This window comes from Triturus cristatus, chromosome 6 (assembly GCF_964204655.1).
Source record: "Triturus cristatus chromosome 6, aTriCri1.1, whole genome shotgun sequence".
NCBI lineage: Eukaryota > Metazoa > Chordata > Amphibia > Caudata > Salamandridae > Triturus > Triturus cristatus.
This window is the reverse complement of record NC_140589.1, coordinates 990341409-990366208: the sequence shown is the minus strand read 5'-3', so window position 1 is coordinate 990366208 and position 24800 is coordinate 990341409.

The window sequence follows — 24800 nt, the reverse complement described above, 5'->3', positions numbered from 1 at the left end:
TAAAATGCTGTTATAGGCATTGTGGGGGATGTAGTGCAATTTATTTCACCATTTTAAAATTATCGTTTGCACAATTACTGCCAGGGATAAAGTCCTTAGTGAACCCCTGCCACGAAGAAACGTCCTCAATCCCACGCCGCTCCTCCGCTTCAAGGCCGGTGCATCCGACCTCGTGGCCCCCTTTATCACGGGGTGGTGCTTACTCGACGGCCAGACCGCCGTCCTTGTATTCCGATGAGTGGTAGTCCTTCTTGAGCAGCACTCGAGGGGACGGCGGAGGTTACCAGCCTCAGTCAAGGGTATGGACAGCTTCGAATTGGCAGGTTGGTTAAAGCAGCCTTTGCAATGCCTGACGCGTTTCGCTGTATCGCTTCTTCGGAGGCTTCAAAGGAAGTGCAGAGGTTTGCCTGCTCCCCCATTCATTGGCCCACAATGACACGCCCCTGATTGGAGCATCCAATAAAATGCTGTTACAGACATTGTGGGGGATGTAGTGCAATTTATTTCACCATTTTAAAATTATCGTTTGCACAATTACTGCCAGGGATAAAGTCCTTAGTGAACCCCTGCCACGAAGAAACGTCCTCAATCCCACGCCACTCCTCCGCTTCAAGGCCGGTGCATCCGACCTCACGGCCCCCTTTATCACGGGGTGGTGCTTACTCGACGGCCGGACCGCCGTCTTAGTATTCCGATGAGTGGTAGTCCTTCTTGAGCAGCACTCGAGGGGATGGCGGAGGTTACCAACCTCACTCAAGGGTATGGACAGCTTCGAATTGGCAGGTTGGTTAAAGCAGCCTTTGCAATGCCTGACGCGTTTCGCTGTATCGCTTCTTCGGAGGCTTCAAAGGAAGTGCAGAGGTGTGCCTGCTCCCCCATTCATTGGCCCACAATGACACGCCCCTGATTGGAGCATCCAATAAAATGCTGTTATAGGCATTGTGGGGGATGTAGTGCAATTTATTTCACCATTTTAAAATTATCGTTTGCACAATTACTGCCAGGGATAAAGTCCTTAGTGAACCCCTGCCACGAAGAAACGTCCTCAATCCCACGCCCCTCCTCCGCTTCAAGGCCGGTGCATCCGACCTCACGGCCCCCTTTATCACGGGGTGGTGCTTACTCGACGGCCGGACCGCCGTCTTAGTATTCCGATGAGTGGTAGTCCTTCTTGAGCAGCACTCGAGGGGACGGCGGAGGTTACCAGCCTCAGTCAAGGGTATGGACAGCTTCGAATTGGCAGGTTGGTTAAAGCAGCCTTTGCAATGCCTGACGCGTTTCGCTGTATCGCTTCTTCGGAGGCTTCAAAGGAAGTGCAGAGGTGTGCCTGTTCCCCCATTCATTGGCCCACAATGACACGTCCCTGATTGGAGCATCCAATAAAATGCTGTTATAGGCATTGTGGGGGATGTAGTGCAATTTATTTCACCATTTTAAAATTATCGTTTGCACAATTACTGCCAGGGATAAAGTCCTTAGTGAACCCCTGCCACGAAGAAACGTCCTCAATCCCACGCCGCTCCTCCGCTTCAAGGCCGGTGCATCCGACCTCATGGCCCCCTTTATCACGGGGTGGTGCTTACTCGACGGCCAGACCGCCGTCCTTGTATTCCGATGAGTGGTAGTCCTTCTTGAGCAGCACTCGAGGGGACGGCGGAGGTTACCAGCCTCAGTCAAGGGTATGGACAGCTTCGAATTGGCAGGTTGGTTAAAGCAGCCTTTGCAATGCCTGACGCGTTTCGCTGTATCGCTTCTTCGGAGGCTTCAAAGGAAGTGCAGAGGTGTGCCTGCTCCCCCATTCATTGGCCCACAATGACACGCCCCTGATTGGAGCATCCAATAAAATGCTGTTACAGGCATTGTGGGGGATGTAGTGCAATTTATTTCACCATTTTAAAATTATCGTTTGCACAATTACTGCCAGGGATAAAGTCCTTAGTGAACCCCTGCCACGAAGAAACGTCCTCAATCCCACGCCACTCCTCCGCTTCAAGGCCGGTGCATCCGACCTCACGGCCCCCTTTATCACGGGGTGGTGCTTACTCGACGGCCGGACCGCCGTCTTAGTATTCCGATGAGTGGTAGTCCTTCTTGAGCAGCACTCGAGGGGATGGCGGAGGTTACCAGCCTCACTCAAGGGTATGGACAGCTTCGAATTGGCAGGTTGGTTAAAGCAGCCTTTGCAATGCCTGATGCGTTTCGCTGTATCGCTTCTTCGGAGGCTTCAAAGGAAGTGCAGAGGTGTGCCTGCTCCCCCATTCATTGGCCCACAATGACACGCCCCTGATTGGAGCATCCAATAAAATGCTGTTATAGGCATTGTGGGGGATGTAGTGCAATTTATTTCACCATTTTAAAATTATCGTTTGCACAATTACTGCCAGGGATAAAGTCCTTAGTGAACCCCTGCCACGAAGAAACGTCCTCAATCCCACGCCGCTCCTCCGCTTCAAGGCCGGTGCATCCGACCTCACGGCCCCCTTTATCACGGGGTGGTGCTTACTCGACGGCCGAACCGCCGTCTTAGTATTCCGATGAGTGGTAGTCCTTCTTGAGCAGCACTCGAGGGGACGGCGGAGGTTACCAGCCTCAGTCAAGGGTAAGGACAGCTTCGAATTGGCAGGTTGGTTAAAGCAGCCTTTGCAATGCCTGACGGGTTTCGCTGTATCGCTTCTTCGGAGGCTTCAAAGGAAGTGCAGAGGTGTGCCTGCTCCCCCATTCATTGGCCCACAATGACACGCCCCTGATTGGAGCATCCAATAAAATGCTGTTATAGGCATTGTGGGGGATGTAGTGCAATTTATTTCACCATTTTAAAATTATCGTTTGCACAATTACTGCCAGGGATAAAGTCCTTAGTGAACCCCTGCCACGAAGAAACGTCCTCAATCCCACGCCGCTCCTCCGCTTCAAGGCCGGTGCATCCGACCTCACGGCCCCCTTTATCACGGGGTGGTGCTTACTCGACGGCCGGACCGCCGTCTTAGTATTCCGATGAGTGGTAGTCCTTCTTGAGCAGCACTCGAGGGGACGGCGGAGGTTACCAGCCTCAGTCAAGGGTATGGACAGCTTCGAATTGGCAGGTTGGTTAAAGCAGCCTTTGCAATGCCTGACGCGTTTCGCTGTATCGCTTCTTCGGAGGCTTCAAAGGAAGTGCAGAGGTGTGCCTGCTCCCCCATTCATTGGCCTACAATGACACGCCCCTGATTGGAGCATCCAATAAAATGCTGTTATAGGCATTGTGGGGGATGTAGTGCAATTTATTTCACCATTTTAAAATTATCGTTTGCACAATTACTGCCAGGGATAAAGTCCTTAGTGAACCCCTGCCACGAAGAAACGTCCTCAATCCCACGCCGCTCCTCCGCTTCAAGGCCGGTGCATCCGACCTCACGGCCCCCTTTATCACCGGGTGGTGCTTACTCGACGGCCGGACCGCCGTCTTAGTATTCCGATGAGTGGTAGTCCTTCTTGAGCAGCACTCGAGGGGACGGCGGAGGTTACCAGCCTCAGTCAAGGGTATGGACAGCTTCGAATTGGCAGGTTGGTTAAAGCAGCCTTTGCAATGCCTGACGCGTTTCGCTGTATCGCTTCTTCGGAGGCTTCAAAGGAAGTGCAGAGGTGTGCCTGCTCCCCCATTCATTGGCCCACAATGACACGCCCCTGATTGGAGCATCCAATAAAATGCTGTTATAGGCATTGTGGGGGATGTAGTGCAATTTATTTCACCATTTTAAAATTATCGTTTGCACAATTACTGCCAGGGATAAAGTCCTTAGTGAACCCCTGCCACGAAGAAACGTCCTCAATCCCACGCCGCTCCTCCGCTTCAAGGCCGGTGCATCCGACCTCATGGCCCCCTTTATCACGGGGTGGTGCTTACTCGACGGCCGGACCGCCGTCTTAGTATTCCGATGAGTGGTAGTCCTTCTTGAGCAGCACTCGAGGGGACGGCGGAGGTTACCAGCCTCAGTCAAGGGTATGGACAGCTTCGAATTGGCAGGTTGGTTAAAGCAGCCTTTGCAATGCCTGACGCGTTTCGCTGTATCGCTTCTTCGGAGGCTTCAAAGGAAGTGCAGAGGTGTGCCTGCTCCCCCATTCATTGGCCCACAATGACACGCCCCTGATTGGAGCATCCAATAAAATGCTGTTATAGGCATTGTGGGGGATGTAGTGCAATTTATTTCACCATTTTAAAATTATCGTTTGCACAATTACTGCCAGGGATAAAGTCCTTAGTGAACCCCTGCCACGAAGAAACGTCCTCAATCCCACGCCGCTCCTCCGCTTCAAGGCCGGTGCATCCGACCTCACGGCCCCCTTTATCACGGGGTGGTGCTTACTCGACGGCCAGACCGCCGTCTTAGTATTCCGATGAGTGGTAGTCCTTCTTGAGCAGCACTCGAGGGGACGGCGGAGGTTACCAGCCTCAGTCAAGGTTATGGACAGCTTCGAATTGGCAGGTTGGTTAAAGCAGCCTTTGCAATGCCTGACGCGTTTCGCTGTATCGCTTCTTCGGAGGCTTCAAAGGAAGTGCAGAGGTGTGCCTGCTCCCCCATTCATTGGCCCACAATGACACGCCCCTGATTGGAGCATCCAATAAAATGCTGTTATAGGCATTGTGGGGGATGTAGTGCAATTTATTTCACCATTTTAAAATTATCGTTTGCACAATTACTGCCAGGGATAAAGTCCTTAGTGAACCCCTGCCACGAAGAAACGTCCTCAATCCCACGCCGCTCCTCCGCTTCAAGGCCGGTGCATCCGACCTCACGGCCCCCTTTATCACGGGGTGGTGCTTACTCGACGGCCGGACCGCCGTCTTAGTATTCCGATGAGTGGTAGTCCTTCTTGAGCAGCACTCGAGGGGACGGCAGAGGTTACCAGCCTCAGTCAAGGGTATGGACAGCTTCGAATTGGCAGGTTGGTTAAAGCAGCCTTTGCAATGCCTGACGCGTTTCGCCGTATCGCTTCTTCGGAGGCTTCAAAGGAAGTGCAGAGGTGTGCCTGCTCCCCCATTCATTGGCCCACAATGACACGCCCCTGATTGGAGCATCCAATAAAATGCTGTTATAGGCATTGTGGGGGATGTAGTGCAATTTATTTCACCATTTTAAAATTATCGTTTGCACAATTACTGCCAGGGATAAAGTCCTTAGTGAACCCCTGCCACGAAGAAACGTCCTCAATCCCACGCCCCTCCTCCGCTTCAAGGCCGGTGCATCCGACCTCACGGCCCCCTTTATCACGGGGTGGTGCCTACTCGACGGCCAGACCGCCGTCTTAGTATTCCGATGAGTGGTAGTCCTTCTTGAGCAGCACTCGAGGGGACGGCGGAGGTTACCAGCCTCAGTCAAGGGTATGGACAGCTTCGAATTGGCAGGTTGGTTAAAGCAGCCTTTGCAATGCCTGACGCGTTTCGCTGTATCGCTTCTTCGGAGGCTTCAAAGGAAGTGCAGAGGTGTGCCTGTTCCCCCATTCATTGGCCCACAATGACACGCCCCTGATTGGAGCATCCAATAAAATGCTGTTATAGGCATTGTGGGGGATGTAGTGCAATTTATTTCACCATTTTAAAATTATCGTTTGCACAATTACTGCCAGGGATAAAGTCCTTAGTGAACCCCTGCCACGAAGAAACGTCCTCAATCCCACGCCGCTCCTCCGCTTCAAGGCCGGTGCATCCGACCTCGTGGCCCCCTTTATCACGGGGTGGTGCTTACTCGACGGCCAGACCGCCGTCCTTGTATTCCGATGAGTGGTAGTCCTTCTTGAGCAGCACTCGAGGGGACGGCGGAGGTTACCAGCCTCAGTCAAGGGTATGGACAGCTTCGAATTGGCAGGTTGGTTAAAGCAGCCTTTGCAATGCCTGACGCGTTTCGCTGTATCGCTTCTTCGGAGGCTTCAAAGGAAGTGCAGAGGTGTGCCTGCTCCCCCATTCATTGGCCCACAATGACACGCCCCTGATTGGAGCATCCAATAAAATTCTGTTACAGACATTGTGGGGGATGTAGTGCAATTTATTTCACCATTTTAAAATTATCGTTTGCACAATTACTGCCAGGGATAAAGTCCTTAGTGAACCCCTGCCACGAAGAAACGTCCTCAATCCCACGCCACTCCTCCGCTTCAAGGCCGGTGCATCCGACCTCACGGCCCCCTTTATGACGGGGTGGTGCTTACTCGACGGCCGGACCGCCGTCTTAGTATTCCGATGAGTGGTAGTCCTTCTTGAGCAGCACTCGAGGGGATGGCGGAGGTTACCAGCCTCACTCAAGGGTATGGACAGCTTCGAATTGGCAGGTTGGTTAAAGCAGCCTTTGCAATGCCTGACGCGTTTCGCTGTATCGCTTCTTCGGAGGCTTCAAAGGAAGTGCAGAGGTGTGCCTGTTCCCCCATTCATTGGCCCACAATGACACGCCCCTGATTGGAGCATCCAATAAAATGCTGTTATAGGCATTGTGGGGGATGTAGTGCAATTTATTTCACCGTTTTAAAATTATCGTTTGCACAATTACTGCCAGGGATAAAGTCCTTAGTGAACCCCTGCCACGAAGAAACGTCCTCAATCCCACGCCGCTCCTCCGCTTCAAGGCCGGTGCATCCGACCTCATGGCCCCCTTTATCACGGGGTGGTGCTTACTCGACGGCCAGACCGCCGTCCTTGTATTCCGATGAGTGGTAGTCCTTCTTGAGCAGCACTCGAGGGGACGGCGGAGGTTACCAGCCTCAGTCAAGGGTATGGACAGCTTCGAATTGGCAGGTTGGTTAAAGCAGCCTTTGCAATGCCTGACGCGTTTCGCTGTATCGCTTCTTCGGAGGCTTCAAAGGAAGTGCAGAGGTGTGCCTGCTCCCCCATTCATTGGCCCACAATGACACGCCCCTGATTGGAGCATCCAATAAAATGCTGTTACAGGCATTGTGGGGGATGTAGTGCAATTTATTTCACCATTTTAAAATTATCGTTTGCACAATTACTGCCAGGGATAAAGTCCTTAGTGAACCCCTGCCACGAAGAAACGTCCTCAATCCCACGCCACTCCTCCGCTTCAAGGCCGGTGCATCCGACCTCACGGCCCCCTTTATCACGGGGTGGTGCTTACTCGACGGCCGGACCGCCGTCTTAGTATTCCGATGAGTGGTAGTCCTTCTTGAGCAGCACTCGAGGGGATGGCGGAGGTTACCAGCCTCACTCAAGGGTATGGACAGCTTCGAATTGGCAGGTTGGTTAAAGCAGCCTTTGCAATGCCTGATGCGTTTCGCTGTATCGCTTCTTCGGAGGCTTCAAAGGAAGTGCAGAGGTGTGCCTGCTCCCCCATTCATTGGCCCACAATGACACGCCCCTGATTGGAGCATCCAATAAAATGCTGTTATAGGCATTGTGGGGGATGTAGTGCAATTTATTTCACCATTTTAAAATTATCGTTTGCACAATTACTGCCAGGGATAAAGTCCTTAGTGAACCCCTGCCACGAAGAAACGTCCTCAATCCCACGCCGCTCCTCCGCTTCAAGGCCGGTGCATCCGACCTCACGGCCCCCTTTATCACGGGGTGGTGCTTACTCGACGGCCGAACCGCCGTCTTAGTATTCCGATGAGTGGTAGTCCTTCTTGAGCAGCACTCGAGGGGACGGCGGAGGTTACCAGCCTCAGTCAAGGGTAAGGACAGCTTCGAATTGGCAGGTTGGTTAAAGCAGCCTTTGCAATGCCTGACGGGTTTCGCTGTATCGCTTCTTCGGAGGCTTCAAAGGAAGTGCAGAGGTGTGCCTGCTCCCCCATTCATTGGCCCACAATGACACGCCCCTGATTGGAGCATCCAATAAAATGCTGTTATAGGCATTGTGGGGGATGTAGTGCAATTTATTTCACCATTTTAAAATTATCGTTTGCACAATTACTGCCAGGGATAAAGTCCTTAGTGAACCCCTGCCACGAAGAAACGTCCTCAATCCCACGCCGCTCCTCCGCTTCAAGGCCGGTGCATCCGACCTCACGGCCCCCTTTATCACGGGGTGGTGCTTACTCGACGGCCGGACCGCCGTCTTAGTATTCCGATGAGTGGTAGTCCTTCTTGAGCAGCACTCGAGGGGACGGCGGAGGTTACCAGCCTCAGTCAAGGGTATGGACAGCTTCGAATTGGCAGGTTGGTTAAAGCAGCCTTTGCAATGCGTGACGCGTTTCGCTGTATCGCTTCTTCGGAGGCTTCAAAGGAAGTGCAGAGGTGTGCCTGCTCCCCCATTCATTGGCCTACAATGACACGCCCCTGATTGGAGCATCCAATAAAATGCTGTTATAGGCATTGTGGGGGATGTAGTGCAATTTATTTCACCATTTTAAAATTATCGTTTGCACAATTACTGCCAGGGATAAAGTCCTTAGTGAACCCCTGCCACGAAGAAACGTCCTCAATCCCACGCCGCTCCTCCGCTTCAAGGCCGGTGCATCCGACCTCACGGCCCCCTTTATCACCGGGTGGTGCTTACTCGACGGCCGGACCGCCGTCTTAGTATTCCGATGAGTGGTAGTCCTTCTTGAGCAGCACTCGAGGGGACGGCGGAGGTTACCAGCCTCAGTCAAGGGTATGGACAGCTTCGAATTGGCAGGTTGGTTAAAGCAGCCTTTGCAATGCCTGACGCGTTTTGCTGTATCGCTTCTTCGGAGGCTTCAAAGGAAGTGCAGAGGTGTGCCTGCTCCCCCATTCATTGGCCCACAATGACACGCCCCTGATTGGAGCATCCAATAAAATGCTGTTATAGGCATTGTGGGGGATGTAGTGCAATTTATTTCACCATTTTAAAGTTATCGTTTGCACAATTATCCATAGTGATAAGCACAAAGTCCGGTTCCCACTGTATTTCCTGAATGCGTTTGATGAAATCTGTAGTATCCTGGATGTAAGAACTTAAGTCCTTAACCAGGGGGAACAAGAAATGATCGACATAGATAGAGACTTTTTCGAGTAGACTCTCCTTGCTGGAAACAATGGGACGTCCTGGAGGTCTCAGGATGTCCTTGTGGATTTTAGGTAAATGGTAAAATGTAGGTAGAACCGGACTATCCACTTTAAGGAACTGAAATTCATCTTCCTCCAGGATGCCACTGTTCCTCCATTTATCCAGCAGATTGTAGAGTGCTAACACACTGGTGTTATATCTCTCCCTTTGGATTTTAAAATAGCTTGAAGAGTCACCCAAAAGGCGTAGGGCTTCGCCTCGGTAGAAATCCTTGGACATAACGACAACATTACCGCCCTTGTCGGATTGCTTAATAACAATACCAGTGTCTTCTCTAAGGGTCTTAACTGCTGTCCATTGGGCTTTCGACAGATTAAAAAGGCGTTTATTAGTATGTTGTTGTGGTTTGTCTTGCAAGCGTAGCATGTTCAAATCCTTGATCATAGAGTCGTGAAAGCAGTCAATTGCATCAAAGGGCATTTTCGGGATAAACCTGGATTTCTTTTTGAATTTGCTTTTGCCACTGGTTTGTCCAATCCCAAGATGCGGGAGTCTCTCCGGCTCATTTGTTGTCACTTCCATTTGTAAATCATGTAAGGCTTGAAGCGCCTCCAAAGTCATGTCCTGTGAGCTCGTCCGTTGATAGACCTGCTGAAGTTGGAGAGGGCAGGGTTGGATGCAATTTAAAAGTTTTCTGCAATTTTAGTTTGCGTATGAAACAGTATAGATCAATTCGTGTTTGTACATAGTCCCATTCTGAAGTTGGACAGAATGTGAGACCTTTCTCGAGAACTGAGATTTCATCCTGGGTCAGTGTTCTCGTGGAGAGATTAATTACTGTTTGCTTATTCATTTCCTGTTGGTCCCCCGCTTGCTTCTCGTTGTTCGGGGTGCTCCACCCCCTCTTCCGTTTCTTGCCCCCTCTCCTGGTTTTCCGACGCTTCGGTCTGGGGGTTTCACTCGTTGCGGATACCTTCTCCATGATTCTTTCATGATTTCGTATTCCCTGGGAAAATCCGGTTCCCTACCGCCACTCGCACCTTGGTCCGACGGAGTGACTTCAATTTCTGCTTGTTCGATTTCAACCTCAGACTCGGATGTATCTCTTTGGTCCACTACTCTGTTCCTAGAGGTTGCCGACTGTAGGGTTTTCCTCGGTGCATCATACTTCCTGGCAAACGTCAGAACTCTCCCCGATTCATAATCGTGTTGATCTCTCGCAAACTTGCTTTGTTTGCACCTTTTGATGTCATTTTCATATGAAATCAATCTGCTTTTCATTTGACTTCTCAGATTTTCTACCTCCGAGTGTTCCCCCAGAGTAGAGATATGCTGCTCAATCTCATTGATTTCATCCAGGAGTTTAGTTCTGTCGCTTTTGGCATATGTGATCAATATTTGTACCATTCCTTTGGAAGATGCCACCGTATGTTCTGCCCAGTCTTTTAGTAAGTTAGGGTCCGGATTTTCATATGAGGGGATGGTGTAAATCCGGAGTCCCCGAGGTATACGGCCCACATCCAGATACCTCTGTAGGGAGGTCGCCTCCCACCACTTCCTGATTTCTTTTTCATAGGTGCGTTCTAACTTCGTGAACCACCCTTTCAAATTCTCTGGCCTTCTGTCAGTGCCTGCGCCTGCATCCGAAACCAAACCAGATGCAGCGCCCTGAAAGACCAATTCTGCTGCTTCCAATCTTTCAGCATCGCTGAACATTGTTCTTCACGGGAGCGAACGAGATAATATGAATATGTTGAGACTACAATATCGGCGATAATCACCGGAGCCACTGCGCACTTGCCGTAAATCACCTTAATTGTTATGTAGGCTTAAAGACGGACTCACCGAGTTGGTAGAACTACTCCGTGTTCTACACGCCAACCGGTCGGTATGAACATCCACTGTATCCACTGAGTCTACCGAGGCTTGGTGGGGAGTCCAGTCAGCCAATCCATCCCTGCAATCTTGCTTCGAAGAATTGCAAACATCCAGGTCACGGCGGAGCAAGGTCTCAGTCCATAAGCAAAAAACAACACCGCCCCACTCCGTTGCTCTCTGCAGTGCGGGTGCGCCAATTGCGCGGGCGATAGCGCAATTAATTACTGCCAAACACCACGTCTCTAGAAAGAACGTGCGGCGCACTCGGGCTCAATCCAAAGAAATTAACTTTATTTGTTCTTCTCCGTATATATATTAGCTCCAAACCGGGTTCCTTGCATACGAATCAGGCACCAACTCCATGGGATGAATTTAAAGAAATACTTTATTTCAAAAGCTGTGGCACAGACGCGTTTCGGCGAACGAGTCCGCCTTGCTCACTGTGTCTGACCCAGTTCACATATACTGCTTATAAGCTGATAATGTGCGCAAAGTACACACCCCTCAATTACTTGGCAACCAATCAACAGACAATTTACATGAAAGAAACACTGTATGTCAAACAAGTCTTTCCTCAGACAAGTGTCAATCGAACAATATAACGATACAAAATATTTGAAAAAAGGGCATGTCAGTACATCATTGTTTGTCTAGATGCAGGAAAAATTCCCAAAAAGAGCAGTGCATAGTACATAAACATTTAGAAGTACAGCCCAAGTGGGCATTCGTAAAGCACTGTAAAAGAAATCTGCTATTGATGACCAAAAGACAATGCAGCCACATAATATTAGTCTGTAGTTGCCATATATCAACCTCGGAGGACTTACTGAGCACATATCAACAATTTAGCTAAATCAAAAAAGACTGGACTGGGTCATGACTCAAAGGATTGTTTACAAGGATTTTCTGAAGAGACAGTTAGAAATTTATAGATGAACACTTAAAGCTTCGTCGGCATTCAAGCCATTAGGAATCTTACAATCTAGTTGAATAATATATCGTGACTCCAACTTCCTCAGAGCAAGTTGTCTGTTCCCACCCCTAACATTTTTCTTGATACTGTCAGCCACAAAGTATACCAAATCTTCTGCTTTACCATTATGTACCCTGTTGATATGTCGAGCCACTGGATATGTTGGGTCTTTGTTATTAATTGCCCTTAAGTGTTGCAGAATTCTGACATGTACTGGGTGAATGGTGCTGCCGACGTACATCTTATTGCATGTGCAACGTAGTACGTACACCGCAAATTCGGTTTTGCACGTGAAGTGCTCCCTGATCTCTATGGGAGTTCTCCTAAGAGGGGTCACGATGGATTTAGTATTGATTCCGTATTGGCAGGCTTTGCACTTTGTGCATTTAAAAAATCCTTTTTGGGTTTTTAGCCAGCTGGTACCTTTCTCAGATACCGGAGCATTAGAAACAAGTTCCTGTTTCATGGACTTGGCTCTCCTGAAAGTTAACTGGGGGAACTTGGCACATGATGGACCTATAATAGGGTCACACCTTACAATCGGCCAGTGTCTGTACAGAATTTGTCTGAATCTCTGATGGAAACTATTGTAGCCAATGATTAGCCTGGGTGTCTGTTGGGCTGTTTCCCCTAAAGTTGTTTTCTGGCCCTTGTTCTTGAAAAGAAGATCCCTTCTTTCAATATTTTGGCACTTATCTTTGGCTGTTTTGAGAGTTTTAAAATTATAGCCTCTATTCTTAAGTCTTGTGCACAAATCATTTGTTGCCATAGTGAGGCTCTCAGTGGTACTACAGTTCCGCTTCATACGGAGGCACTCGGCATAGGGAATGCTTTCAATGAGTTTGACAGGATGAAAACTCTGAGCATGTAGAATGGCATTCCCTGATGTCAATTTGCGGTGTGTGCGTGTGTGTATACGGTCTTTCATGGTGTACAGTTCTAAATCAAGGAACACAATGGACTGTTTGTCTATAGTGCTTGTGAACTTTAGATTTAAATCATTGGTATTGATCGTGTTCACAAAATCAACGGCACTTGACTCACTGCCCCTCCAAACAATAGAAATATCATCAATGTAACGTTGATATAAAACAACATTTTCAATCATTTGAGTATTGCACTGAGTCAATATATATATATATATATATATATATATATATATATATATTATCTACTGGCGGTCGCCAGTAGATAGTTATAGTTAGGACCGCAACATTCTATTTGGAATAACTTTGGCGCCGATTGACAAATCCTCGCGAAATTCTCAAAATAGGTGGGGCGCTCCGCTCCTTCCCTGAAAGTCTCGGGGGGATTCGTCAAGCGGGGGCTGAGAAAAAGGGGGGGTCCCAAAACGCGTTTTCCCCATGCATTTTTCCATAGGACCTTTAGTCCGAGCTACAGCCCGAACGGCTGAACAGAATTACTTGAAATTTGGCAGAGAGGTAGCCCTCAGGTCAGGGATGTGCCTTTTGAAGGTCTCGTGTAAATCTGTTCAGTATTTCCTGAGAAAATAGCATTTAAATCAATATATATATCTATAGGCGCGCTCCGAGCGCGTACCGTAAGCTTACCGTACACGCACGCCGCCGTGCAATGGCGCGATTCTGATTGGTTGTTAGATCTCAGTAAACATTCGAATCGGTCGAAACCAGGAAGTGTCGGCCGCCATTTTGTCTCTCGCAGTCTGAGGGGGTGAAAAACAAAGGTGGAGAACGTGAAAAGGGGGCAGGATGGACAGTTCCTGACCCCCTAGCCTTTGTCAGGGGGTCCCAGAAGGACCCCCAAGGGCAAAAATTAATTTTAATTTTTTTTCGAAAAATCGCTGAATGCGCGTAGCATACGCGCACGGCGTAAACGGAAAAATTCAGCGAGAAAAATTCCACGAACTTCGCATAACTATTCTGCGATTACGCGTACCGTACGCGCACGGCAAAAAAATTTCAAAAAGGAAAGCTTAAAAAAAAAAAAAAAATTGTGAGGTAAGGTTGGCTCTTAAAAGAGCCGTTGGGTTAATACAGGGATAGAGGAAAGAAAGAATGGGAATATTATGAACGTCTACAAACATGCTGGTCTATCTTATTGTTAATAAGGGAAACACTGGTCTCCCCAAAAACAATAAGACCACAACACGTTGTACACCTCATTGAAACCCTCCGAAATCGAGGGTTAATGTCCAGAGGAGCTGAAGAAGGTGATGCTCCCACCTCAGATGAAGGGCTCAGCTGAGCTGCCGATGATGTACTCGGCTGAGCTTCTGAGGTTGGGCTCTGGTGACTTACTGAAGTGTTTTCTTCAGTATGTTTATCCCTAATGTGTCTCATCATAGAGTGATTTCCAAAGGAATACTTCTTCCTTGGATCTCCTCTAGATAAAACACGGTCACAAAGTGTGCAAGTGACCAATAGAGCATTGACCTTTTTCTGCCCCTCTGGAAAAGTAAAATACTCCCACACAAAAGAATCCTTTTGTTTCCTCCTTCTCTGTCTGATGATGGTGCTGCTAGGCTCACTCTCAGAAGAGGTCTGCTGCTCTGCCATTGTATCTCAATGTCAATTCAGCTCCTTCTCCTAGGGGATCTCAAGCAGTAATGAGGGGAATGGGTGTGGTGTGGGAAGTTTCTGGAACTGAAAGTAGTTTCAACCAATGAAAAGTGTTCTTTGTGGATCACATGACCTACCGTGCGCGCTCCGTAAGCTTACGGTACGCACTCGTAAACAAGTACGCATGCGCAAACGTGACGCTTACGGAGCGCTTACGGAGCGCGTACATAAGACGCACTCGCGCATGCGCATTACACGCCCCTGCATAACCGCGACATTGCTTCCGCGCAACGCGCATGCGTGTACGCGTACATCACCTACGTATTACGTAAGCGCACTGTACTTATGACGTACGGAGCGCGTAGCGTCAGCTTACCGTACGCGCACGGCAAAAAATGCATAAAAAAAAAATACAAGTTTCAAGAGTTGTAGAAGATAATATCTGTGATGTACAACTGTATGTAAACATTAATTTTTAAAAAATTAACCATTCCATATTGCAGGATATAGTACATATATTATTTTATACATAGGTTGGATATTATTTTTTACCAAAAATCTCAAAAAAAAATTTGCATTTAAAAAACCGTACAAATTCACTGAAAAAACCATAGGTTTCACACACGTTATAGTTAGGAATTAGCATTTAAAAAACCTTGCAAATTCACTGAAAAAACCATAGGTTTCACACATGACATCACCAGCAGAGGATTGCGGTCCCGTGAGTTATAGTTGCTTCAACTAACTATAACGGGGGAATTTCATTGGTTTTTCACAAGTGAAATGTCCTGCTAACTATAACGTGTGAAACCTATGTTTTTTTCAGTGAAAATATATATATATATATATATATATATATATATATATATATGTTCACTGAAAAAAACATAGGTTTCAGGGACATTATAGTTACAAATTAGCATTTACAAAACCTTTGAAATTCACTGAAAAAGCCATAGGTTTCAGGGACGTTATAGTTAGTTGCACATTTCACTCGTACAAAACCATAGAAATTCGGCCGTTATAGTTAGTTGAGCTAACTATAACGCATGCCCCCGCAATGCACTGCTGATCACGTCACATATTACATCATTCATGACATGGTCAGTGATATCACTGATGATATCACTGATGATATCTCAAATGACATCACTTATGACATCATTGATGACATCATCCAGTGATTGTGTGTTTCTGTAAAGTTTAAATATGTTTTATAAATATATTGGCCAAGGTATATTGAAGAATGAGTGGGTGTATAAGTGTGTGGATGGAGGATTTAGTGGTGTGTGATTGACTGTATAAGTGAGTGATTAAATGTGTCTTACTGAATTCATGGGTTAGTGACTAAACTGTGTGGATGTCTGTATCAGTCTGTCTATTGCTGTGTAAGCTGCTGCATTGGTTCAGTTGCTACATGAGTGCCTATATGGGTTATTGATTGGTTGTCTGAGTATTTGTATGGGTGCCTGAGTGTGTGTGTGTGTGGGTGGGAGGTGTGTGACTTTGTGCATAGATGTGTGAGTTCTTTATTCACTGGGTGTATGGGTTTGAGACTGCATGTGGAAACAGCTGTATTGGGTGGGTGAGTGTGTGTATGGGTGTGTTGGTGAGTGAATGGATATCTCAGTGCTACATGTCCAAGTAACTACATATGTAAAACGCAGTGCATGAGAAAGTTAGAGTATATAAAGGACTATACGTGAGAGTCAGTGATTGTGAGAGTGCTGTATGGATGAGTGTTTACTTGTATCAGTGATTGTATAAGAGAGTAAGTATATGGTAATATCACTATGAACAAGTGAGATTGTGTGTGTATACCTGAGTAAATAGAAGTGTGATTGATTATTTGCATGACTGACTAGATGTGTGAGTAACTCTGGATGAGTGGCGGTGTATGAGTGTTTGTATAGGTGTATGAATGCCTATAATAGTGTTGTATTGATGAGTCACTGCATGTATGAGTGATTGTATGGGTGAATGAGTGGATGTGTGTGTAGACCTAGTAATCAGTGTGTGCATACATAGTAACTGGTATTGGTGTCTCTATTGTTTCGAAAATGGTAGTCTGTATTTTAGAGTGGGTGTATCAAAGGTTTTATTAAGGTATGAAGAGGTGCATCAGATTTCCACGTGGATGATGTCATCAGTGATGTCATTTGAGATGTCATTTGAGGTGTCATCAGTGATGTCACTGACCATGTCATGAATGATGTAATATGTGATGTCATCAGCAGTGCAATGCGGGGGCAGTAGTTATAGTTAGCACAACTAACTATAACGGCCGAATTTCAATGGTTTTGTACGAGTGAAATGTGCAACTAACTATAATGTCCCTGAAATCTATGGTTTTTTCAGTGAATTTCAAAGGTTTTTTAAATGCTAATTTGTAACTATAATGTACCTGAAACCTATGTTTTTTTCAGTGAATTTCAAAGGCTTTTAAAATGATAATTTGTAACTTATAACGTCCCTGAAACATATGTTTTTTTAATTGAATTCTCTGCCAAATAATTCCACCACCAACCGTTCAATGAAATCTTCCATGCGGCCCACATTTGTGGATTCCGCCAGCCCAAGAATCCGGACGTTGTTTCTTCGGGAGCGGGCCTCCAAATCTTCATTTTTGTCGGCAATTATCTTCAAGAGTTTGTCCATTTGCAACATGTGCCCCCGGCTGGACGCAGCCCCGTCCTCCAGGTTCGAGACTCTGGTCTCAGCTTCCTTTATCCACTCCTCATGCTGGTCCAACTTATGCACCACTGCCTCAATGCGCTCGTTCATTGTATCAATCTTGGTGCCAATGGATGCAAGACTGTGTTTCATGCCCAGCAGAAGGGCCTTCCAGTCCTCCTCCGGCGCCTCCGAGGCGCCCATCTCAGCATGCTCCTGCGAAGCTGACCTAGACGCCTTGCGCGCTTCAAAGGGCAGCTTGGTCTGTTTTGTGTCCGTGCGTCCCATCTTACAAGCCTCCAAGCCAGGTGGCAACACAAATGAGGCACCCCGATCGCCTCAAATCTGGGTATGTAACTGACCGCTTCCACACAAAGCTGCTGTTCCCCCCCGCGCGGTGAGCGGCAATAGATAAATCTCAAAATGCCAGGAGCTCTAAGTAACGTGTCTCACCGCCGCCTGTAGCCCAGGACGCAACCATTCAGCAGGGAACGACTGGAAGCCCCAGGAGAACCACAGCCCACGCAGTCTCTCCACCTTCATCCACCCTGCACAATCGCCCACCTTCTGCCCAGTTAGGGTTGCTAGGTCTCCACAAAATGGCCATCCAGTTGCATTATCGGCCCTCCTGCGTGCGATATCTCCTCTCTGTGCGGAATGTCCCAGCCTGGCGCACCTCTGGAACGGCGTCACCAGCCCCACCGGGGTCTCAGGAATTGCAGAGCAGGCCACCGGAGTTGCGGTTCCAACTCCGTTCTCCAGGCATCAGGCAGTTAAAATGGCCGCCACTATCTTCGCCCCCAAAGACGCTGCAGTGTCGATGCCAGACATGCTCCCCGGAGGGCAGGCACACAGCTCTGATCCGCCAGGGTTCAGCAGGGGGGCTCGCTCGACTCCTCCAACCAGGTACGCCCTCAGCCGCTGCGATGTCTCCCGGCGCAGCTCCAGGCGGCCGCCATCAGCAGCGCGCCGTCTGGGTCTCCGTGCTGCAATCCTCAGCGCCGCCCGCGCTGTCAAGCCCCGGCGGGGGTACCAGCACACCCCTCGCGACCACTACCGGACCTCCGGAGGGCAGCCAGCCGCGTCACGCCGCCAATCCTTCAAGTGATCAATGCGCCGGGGCAGTAACTCCCTCACCACGGCCCCGGACCTGGCTCCAAGCTGCGGCGTGGAGGGCCATCCAACGCAATCACTGTGTCTTTGCCGGAATGCCGCCCACCCGGCAGGCAAACTCGGTACCGCTGGGCTCAGCAACGTTTCCGCCAGCCGGTGGTGCCTCCGTATGCCAGTTTCTCCGTCTCAGGATGGGGATAAAGTATATTACCCTGCTCGGCCAGGCAGGAGCCTCACACCTAGCGCCCACCAATTCTAGTTCTGTTTTCAACCCCATCTTCTGCCTCTCTATGTACCGCGATAGGATCATCTCTTGCTGGACCGCTAGATGTGTCTATCTTACTCCCCTCACTGATCCAATGCCCTGTTATATCAGGTTGAGTGTTTTTCTTCCCCCCTTTTTTTTGTCTACATTAGGCACCTTTACACGTTGCTCGCTACCGGGGAGGGTAGACACTGCTTTGCTGGACATGTTCTGAAGACTGATTGTATGGAATACCTTTACATACTTTACATATCATTTCTATTTTGCTTTATTGATTTGTGGTGTGCTTCGGTGGGTTTTAATATATCCCTGTTTATAATGCATCCAATATGAATGTGTGATTCACTAGCCATGATAGAATGCAAAACTTAATATTTTTCAATATTGGTTTGACCATTGTTTAAGTCACTTGACTATATATTTCCTAAGTTTTGTCGCATCTCTGCTTTCACTAGGCCACTTAGCCATCATGCGTGAGTCTGCACTATTTGTGCAATTCCACCAAATGTTGCCATATAATTTGACCCACTAACATGAAATTGATATGTCATAAACCCCCTTTTTTTAAAGAAATGTATCTCCCATTTTGCTTCAAAACATTGTATTCTTTTCTGTACCATCCTGTGATTTGAAATACATCACCCAAAAATTGGTCTCTTTTAAATGAAATCCATACTCTATGACAATTTCATTGTAGTAATCGTTCTATATTTAACACTAAGGAAGTTCTTTCTATGGTGGATGGGGCACTAATTTTAGATGTGGCCGGTGTCACAGTTAGCGCTCTAGCCGAAGGCTAGAGCGCCAGGGTATAACACGTAACTTACGCTCACGTCGGCGGACGGAGCGCAGGGGTATAAAATAAAGGGGCGGGCGAACAAGGCTCAGTTCGCTCCCAACCGTAACACTGGCTACGTGTCTTCATTGCGCACAGCACGCGCTAGGCCCCACACACGTGGCGCGCCCCCCTAGCATGGCCTGGCACCGGCAGCTCTGCTGAGCCACCAGAACTCAACACTGGCGACGAGGATGGGCCCCCACTCCACCCCTTCCTGCACTGATCTCCGGGGCTACAGCCAACAGCCCAGTGGCTCCTCCGAAGAGTGAGAACAGCTGCTGTCACCTGAGACACTCACACAACCTGCTTGGAGGTCGTGAGGCCACACTACCAGCCAACGGAGCGGCAGAAGGCCTGCAGGCCAGAAGGGTGCCTCGCCCAGCAGGGCGGCGCGGCGTGCACCAGCACAAAAGTGGACTAGTTGTTGAGGAGGTCAGTGGCTATTGTTTTAGTGCACCGAGCACGTGGCTCCTGCGCTGCGATGAGTGACACGGAACAACAGGACCAAGCCAGAGCGCTGCCACATCACCCCCCGACAGGGGTCCTGCCCCCATTCAGCTGACCCGCGATGGCAGACCTGGCTGGGCAGACTAGAGAACTACTTCATTGGTTCGAGGGAGACAGACGGGATGGTGAAGAGGTCCCTCCTACTCCACTACGCGGGGGAAGAAGTTTACCTCCTTTTCAAACACCTGCCTAACACGGGGAACCAGGATGACTACGCGGCGGCAGTGAGGGCTCTAAATGCGCACTTTGACCCGCAGGTCAATCTGGACTATGAACACTTTAAGCTCCGCCAAGCGAGGCAGCGCAAAGGAGAATCAGTGGATGCTTTCCATACACGGTTAAGAGCCCTTGCGGACACGCACCTCGTAGGGGACAGGGCCAAAGAAGAAATCAGGGCGCAATTGATTCTGGGAATCCGGAGCAAGACGCTTCGTGGACTTATACTTCGCAGGCCCAACATCCCAATGAACGATATCCTCGTCCTGGCCAGGACGCATGACCTGTCGGCTGCGCGAGCGGAGGAAATGGACCAGGCCCTGGTAAAGGGGAGAGACAAACAGGTGGAAATGAAAACAGAAAAGGCGGATGCGGTGCGAGCGCGGGAAAGACCACAGAGGCCCCGAGACCGGCGACCCCCTGCCCAAGCCCGGCTATGTGGGTACTGCGGGTACGAAGACCACCCGCTCAAGACATGCCCAGCCAGAGGGAAAGTGTGCACAAATTGTGAAATCGAAAACCACTTCGCGTCGGTCTGCCAGAGGAAGGCGCAGAAAGGCGGAAACAAGTGGGACAAGTCGCAGAGGAAGCTGGTAAGACAGCTCTCACACGCGTCGCTGTCATCCCAACCGCCACCAAGGTATGAGAAAGCCAGAAGCCACCAAGACTCGAGCACTGAGTCTGAAGATGGAGAAGAAACGTACGTCGTGTCATTCACAAAAGCCCTGAAAAGTTCCAGGCAACCGCAACCGCGATGCGACCTTCTGATAGCAGGCACAGAAGTCAACGCAGTGATAGACACAGGTGCATCCGTAACCGTTATGGGCGTACAGCAGTACAACCGTCTCAGGCCGAGACCGGAGCTCCGACAGTCCAAGGCCAAGATATACGCCTATGGGAGCGACACGCCGTTACCGCTAAGAGGAAAGATGACGGTAGCGGTGAGTGCAGCAAACTCAGAAATAGTCATTGACATCCACGTCATCAACCAGGAGGTGGACACCTTACTCAGCGGACACGCAGCCGAAGACCTCGGGCTGATCACATTCCTCAGAAGAGTCCAGGACAAGCAAGCTGAAGACCTGCTGGATACATTTAAGGGCCTTTTCTCAGGATTAGGGAAGATTAAGAGGCCACCGATACGCCTTCACATCGACCCTGCGGTGGCACCAACAGCCCTCAGGCACAGGCGGATACCGTTCCACCTACGGCCGCTGGTGGAGGAAGAACTCCAAAGGTTGGTAGAGCAAGGAGTGATTGAGAAGGTGACTGGACCCACCCCGTGGGTGTCACCCATGGTTATCGCGGAGAAACCACGTCAGCCAGGGAAAATCCGTTTGTGCATAGACATGCGGCTCCCGAATAAAGCTATCAAGCGCGAGAGACACATCACACCGACTATGGATGACATTGTGTCTGATCTAAACGGCGCTCGGTGGTTCTCCAAACTAGACTTGAACGCAGGATACCACCAGCTCACGTTGGCAAAGGAAAGCCGTTATATCACTACGTTCAGCACGCACTTAGGACTAAGGCGATACAAACGCCTTAACTTCGGGATCTCCTCGGCAGCAGAGATCTTCCAAAATACCATCAAGGATATCCTGCTCGGGTTACCTGGTGTCTTAAACGTAAGTGACGACATCCTCATCTACTCCAGGACGGTGGAAGAACACTACCGGCACGTCCGAGCCACCCTGTCACGGCTGCAAGAACATGGCGTCACCCTGCACAGGGAGAAGTGCCAACTGTTTCGACAAACCATCGAATTCTTCGGCTACGTCTTCACCAAAGAAGGCATCCAAGTGGATCCCTGGAAGTCCCATGCCATCAAAGCGGCCGCAGGCCCGACGTTGGTGGCGGAGGTCCGCAGCTTCCTGGGGAGGGCCACTTACTGTGGATGGTTCATCCCGAATTTGGCCACGATAGCCGAACCGCTCAGGCACCTCACCAAAACCGATGTGATGTGGCGATGGACGGACGCAGAAGAGGAAGCGTTTGAGGCGATCAAGAAAGCCCTTCTGGATCAGACCACCCTGGTCTACTTCGACCCGAGCAAGAAGACGGAAGTCCTGGTCGACGCAAGTCCGGTAGGACTAGGGGCGGTCCTAATGCAAGAGCAAGATCCGGGGCAGTGGGCAGCCCTGGCATATGCCAGCAAGGCACTCACAGACACGGAGAAGCGCTATTCCCAAATTGAGCGCGAGGCCCTAGCGATTCGGTGGAGCTGCTGTCACTTTCATCTGTACGTGTGCGGACACCCATTCACAGTGGTGACGGATCACCAGCCGCTAGTGCCACTATTCCGGGGAACGGCGCCACATCCACCCCCACGAATAGAACGATGGGCCATCAACCTCCAACAGTACCACCTCACTGTGGTATACAGGCCAGGGGCCAAAAACCCAGCAGACTTTCTATCCCAACACCCCGAGGTCCATAGCAAACCCGTACCGATGGATGGGGAGGAGGAGGCTGAAGGTCACCTAGACATGGTAGCGGCCCTGGCGTGCCCCCGGGCCCTAACGCTAGAAGAAATAGTGGAGGCAGCCGAACAAGACCCGGTGCTAATCAAGGTCAAGGACACCATACTGGCAGGAACTTAGCAGCATTTTCTCCAGGCAGCGAACTCATGGTCTCCAACACATGTGGAGAGTGTGTCATGAGCTAAGCGTGACCAGAGGAGGGCTCGTCATCCGAGGGTCCAGAATCATCATCCCGGCGGCCCTCAGGACCCGGGCCACGCAACTAGCGCACAAAGGGCACCAAGGAACCGAGAGAATGAAGGCTCGGATGAGGGAGAAAGTATGGTTCCCGAGCATGGACGCCTACGTAGACGATGCGGTTCGCAGCTGCCAGTCATGCCAGTTGACCAGCGGAGCCCAACCGCCGGCTCCTATCATAACCGAGGAGCATGGGAGGAGCCCGTGGGAGAAAATTAGTGTAGACTTCAGGTGCCTACCTGACGGACGAGTCACGCTGGTGATCATTGACAGTTACTCGAAGTACCCACTAGCTGAGGCATTGCCATCCACAGTGTTCGTGCATGTGGGCCCCGCCCTGGAAAAGGTATTCGGGATGTTCGGGTACCCCGAGGAACTGCGGAGTGTCAACGGGCCCCCATTTCAAGGACACGATTTTGGAGTGCTCCTACAGTCACATGGCATTTGACATCGGTGCATCACCCCGCAGTGGCCACAGGCCGATGGAGATGTAGAGAGGCTCATGCGCACCATCAACAAAATACTGCGTACCGCTGTATCTGAACAGTCAGACCCAGAACAAGAACTGCAGCGGTTTCTGGGGGAGTACCGCAGCACCCCCCATTGCTCCACTCGTCAACCACCTTGGGCCCTGATGTTCAAAGGGGCTCGCCGAGATGGGCTGCCGGTTGCCCCAGGCTGGACAGCCCCGCCGTTCGACGCGGAGAGTGCGTTTTGGAGGCACCAGGAGCGCAACGACAAAGTCAGCAAAGCGCGAAGAGCGGTGCCCAGGGAGGTCCACGCCGGGGATACAGTGGTTCTACGAGAGCGGCGACCTGGAGGAAAGTTCAAGACTCGGTATGAACAGGGGTACTGGAAAGTAGTCGACTGACAAGGGACCATGGTGACGGCACGCCGGGGAAGCGAGCTGGTCACCCGAATCATCTCATGGTTCAAAGTGGTGAGGAGGCCCGCGGTCGAACATGAAGCTACCGTTGTTGGCGAAGAGCCTGACCCAGAGGTCCTCCCAGTGAGTATGCATAGCCCCGCCTCGCAGGGCAACCCAGGTGCCGGTCTGGACAATGCCGAATGCCCGGGCAGCAGACCAGAGCAAGAGGCTGCCCCAATGACCCAAGCGGGGTTGAAGGAAGCGGAATCGGTAAATACAAATGTTAAATGTACCTGTACAGAGCTTCAAGTAACCGATATTCCAACGTTATTGGCAATGCATGAACTCAGCAAAAACACCAATGAGACAGGTCAAGACCTTAATCACTGTCAGTCCACACAAGAACAACTTTCAGATGCCAACATCATACATTGGGTAGCTGGTATGAGTCCTTTCAAGGCTAGGTCTACTTTCATCCCAGCCATGCCCAAGGATGTCAGAGATACCTTCCACGAGCGTGTTATGGAAGATATCAAACAATCACTGTTAGAAATGGGATTTCTGGTTGGCTAGGGCTTGCACCTAAGCCAGGCAGAAACCACCACTCTAGTCAGGGCAATGGAGTTCCACATCGAAGATAACCCCTGCTCACCCCCTTGGTAGCTTGGCACGAGCAGTCAGGCTTATCCCAGAGGAAATGTGTTATGCGTTTGCGCAACATACACTTACAGCAGCAGCACACTAGGCACACCACAAAAGAAACTCCACACAAGGTTATATCAAAAATAGCCTTTGTATTATCACAAACACATTAGAAACATAATCACACATTTACACTGCCAACTGGAACTAGGCAATATTCACAGGGGATTATATACAGGACCAGGCCAATCGGGCCACGGGCAGAATCATCAGAATAGGTAAATAAATGTAAAACACAACCAGTAACAACTGGTACCATAATGAGCTCAGCGTTATCACATGTGACATGAACACATTATATCTGCATCACTGTAAGCATAAAAACACATTATGCATCTCATTAGGCCTAAACCATATTACGCCTAAATCACATTAGCATTATCATCACATTAGGCATCACATCCGGGGTCACAACCCTGTGCATAAATCAATAGCAACAGTGCCCCACCATACCCACTCTTAGCGGGCACACCGAAGGGAAAATCATGAGGCATAAATCATGAGCATAAACATATCATGCATCATCACTCTAGGCATAAAACACATTATG